Raw genomic sequence first — 3,720 nt, 5'->3', positions numbered from 1 at the left:
GATTGTCGCCTCTATTCTAAACAGCCGTTTAAAGACCTTTCTGCCGGACATCATCGCGCCGCACCAAACCTGCGCAGTTCCGGGCAGATCACTGTTTGCCAACCTGAACATGACTAGAGACGCCTTTCAGTACGCCACCGAGAAAAGAGTATCAGGAGCTTTTCTTTCCCTCGACCAGGCCAAGGCCTTCGACCGGGTCAGGCACGCCTACCTGTTCGAAACGCTCCGAGAGTTTGGCCTCCCGGCAGGGTTTGTTAACATCATCAAGCTCCTGTACTCGGACCTCAGGTGCCATGTGGTTGTGAACGGCTCCACTACGGACACCTTCCAGTACACGCGTGGGATCAGACAGGGATGCCCACTTGGCCCGACCCTGTTTGTGCTTTCCATAGAGCCCCTGCTCACGTCCGTAGCCGGTGACACGCGTATTCGGGGCCTCCCGCTCACAGGAACTGCGGAACTAAAGATCCTTGGTTATGCCGATGACATCTCCCTTTTCGTGAGGGACGCCAGTAGCCTCGACCGTTTTCGTCAGCTCTTCGCATTCTACGCGGCAGCGTCCGGAGCGCAGCTGAACGAGGAAAAGTGCAGGGCCCTTCGCTTCGGCAATTTCCCTGCGCATGCCATCGGCACCTTTCAAGCGGTCAACACAGTAAAGGTACTCGGGATATATTTTTCGAGCGAGGGAGTCGCACCGTCAACGTGGTCCCGCGTCCTTGAAAGGGCCGCTCAAATGGCAGAGCGTGCAGGCCTGCGAGACCTCTCGTTGCGCGAGAAAGCGCTGGCGGTTAAAACGAGTATTTGCGCACTTGCTTTGTACGCAAGTCGAGTAGCAGTGATGCCCGCAAGGACGATAAACCAGCTGTCCAAGCTCATCACGGCGTACTTGTGGGAAGGGAAACCGCCACCTTTAAAAAGACACCTCTTACACCTGGCAGTATCCGAAGGGGGTCTCGGCCTTCCACATGTACAGAGCGCAGGCAGAATTCTAGCCCTTAAAACCGCCCGAGCGCTCGCGCGCGCGAGCGATTACGTTGGCCACAACCTCCTCCTCTACTGGAGCGGTGCCAGGCACGACTGGCTGGACGCTGGCCGACACACCGGTCCGTTAGCTGAAGCACCCGCGCCCTACTATAAAACGGCAGCGGCAACAATGCGCATGTTGGGGAATGAACTACCCGGCTGTGACGTAGACGAAGACCCGCCAGCACGCATCGTCGAGGCCATCACGATGAACCAGCTAAGCGATGTCGACCGAAAACGGGCCAAGCGCGCGCAGAGCGAACTTGGCTCCCTCCGTTGCGGCATCCCCCGCGAGGCGCACGATTTGCTCCTTAAAAAGGCCTGGCACGTCCTACCTACAAGACAGCGCCTTAACAAATTAGGCATAGTCCCGAATGCTAGCTGCCCCAACTGTCGCGTCGTGGAAACGCAGGAGCACGCGTTGTTTGAATGCGTCGCGGTGAAACCCGTGTGGCGCATGGTGGCCCACTCCTTCGGCATCCGCACCCCTCCCAACCACAAACGTAACAAAGGCGCCTTCGCCCAACTCGTGGTGATTTTCACAGTGTTGGTTTTATGGCAGAGGCGATCGCTTGCGGAAGCGCGCAGGAAACCAGTACGAGCCGCGTTTCCGGCAGTCTCGAGGATCCGAAGGCTGCTGTGGGCCTATTTATCGGCCGAACTCGAAGCCAGCGGCGAGGAAAAGTTCCTCCGCCGCTGGCATACGAAATTTTTCTTCCTCAGGGACGGCAAGCTAGCCGCCCCAATCACTCCCTTCTAACCCCCCCCCCCTCCGGCTCCAACACCTTATGTTTAAGTTGTGCGTTCTACATGCATCCCATGTGTCAATCTTTTGAGGTGTAACTCAGACCTTGTTGTGTACCCCCCCCCCCCCCAGCGTCTATATTCATTCGTGGGGAAACTGATATCCATTGCTCATCTTGTTTTCCGGCATTGTATATATGTATATAGCCCGCGTGTTTTTTTCGTTTCTCTGTACGCCTTGTTTACTCACCTTTGTATATACACACATCCGTTGTTCAATGTTACTCTGTTTTTTTCTGTGCTATAAGTAACTCATGTTTTTGATGTAGTTATCAGCCGATTACCCGGCGGTGCATACTGTACTGTTTTTTTTGTTTCATGCGTTGAGAGTTGAATAAACTTCTCCTTGTGTAGTATCTGTTCTTATCAGCTTAATATCTGATACGGATCCTATTTGGATCCAAGATATTAAACTTATTTTTGTGATGCGGCGGAGTGCTTGAAGCTTGCTTCACCTCCGCCACGGGTTGGCCCGGTATTGCACTACCTCCGGGATCGGCCCACTCACCCCCTGCGGGGTGAGTTCGACAATAAATTCAATGATAGAAGGAGTGTTCGGATTTACCCATGATACCGGGGTAAACGGCTTGGGTGCGTCGAGTGTCCGAGACGGTGGCGGCACGCCGCCCCGGCTGACGCGGTATTCGCGTGCAGGGAGTGCGCTAGCTGTGTTTACACTTACGATTGCTCTGGGAAAATAAATGTTTCCGTGTGTATTTCATATATGGAGGGTCTCTTTTATTTTGTTATGTTCACACGTACATACTCAAGTTTCTTATTTTTTTTAACGTTCCTACTCATATTAATAAAACTATTGAGGAAATTATCATTACTGTTTCGGAGGAAAGCTAGAAGTGTGTATACGATGTGTATGCATGTGCGATGTGTATGTATGTATGTGTGTAGAAGTGTGTATGTATGTGCCAAGCTATTTCCGCTTTTCGAATTCACCCGTTTCGCAACGAAAAATAAAAAAAGCCTCTAGAAAATGGGGTTTGGTTGGTGTTTCTGTTTACAGTTGCAGTGGCAAGCGAAGGCATTTTTATTTCACATCTTCACGCGGCGTCTGAACCTGAAGACGCGTGCTCTCGCCACGTCTACGCATCTACACTATTCCCCATCACAAATTAAAATCGCAAAGAACGCCACAGGACCCACTCCGCACACACCTGCTGTACGGTGGAGCGGCAAAGCCCCGATGTGCTTTTCCTATGTCCACTGACCTTTGGGGTTTGACGTCCCAAAACCACCATATGATTATGGGAAAATTTCGACCACCTGGGGTTCTTTCACGTGCACCCTAATCTGAGCACAGGGAAATGCAGCCGCCGCGGCCGGGATTCGATCCCACCACCTGCGGGTCAGCAGCCGAGTACCTTACGGCCATCAGACCACCACGGCGGGCATCGCCTTGTTGATCAAACACTTCATTTCTGAACACCATCTCATACCAGCTCATCCACCGTTGGCTCTCGTTAATTACAACGAACATCCTCGCACGCTCACCTCAATGGAATTGCCAGTTGCTGGAAGTTCCAAGAAAATTGCGCACTAGACGTTCGGACGCACCACGCACGTACCTGAAGCGACGTGGACCCCAGGACGCGTGAGATCACGCCCCGGGCGCGCTTTGCCTCCGTACCCACTCGTCACTCCTCACAGCTTCACTAAGCCGAGTATGTAGAAGTCGAAGAAGCAGAACAACAAACCAGCCAATCCCCCACAGTGGGTGTGAGCCACAAGTGAAGGTCAACAAAAACAAGCAACACCAGCGAGCGCAGTGACGAAGCTATCGTAATGGGGCGAAATAATCCACGAATATGGCTGCACGTTGACGCACGGTCGCATTTGTGCAACCACCCGTGTCTCCCGAAGACCGTCTGTCGCGCGTCT

General features: G+C 53.0%; 1 pseudogene; it reads left to right on the top strand.

Moving 5' to 3' along the window:
* The first annotated feature begins 2,163 nt into the window (after positions 1–2,163).
* LOC142766175 (U2 spliceosomal RNA) lies at positions 2,164–2,336 on the top strand (annotated as a pseudogene).
* The last annotated feature ends 1,384 nt before the right edge of the window (positions 2,337–3,720 follow it).

Source organism: Rhipicephalus microplus, chromosome 6, assembly GCF_043290135.1.
Source record: "Rhipicephalus microplus isolate Deutch F79 chromosome 6, USDA_Rmic, whole genome shotgun sequence".
Taxonomy (NCBI): Eukaryota; Metazoa; Arthropoda; class Arachnida; order Ixodida; family Ixodidae; genus Rhipicephalus; species Rhipicephalus microplus.
Note: the sequence above shows the minus strand (reverse complement) of the source record. Positions and strands in the feature narration are given on the sequence as shown.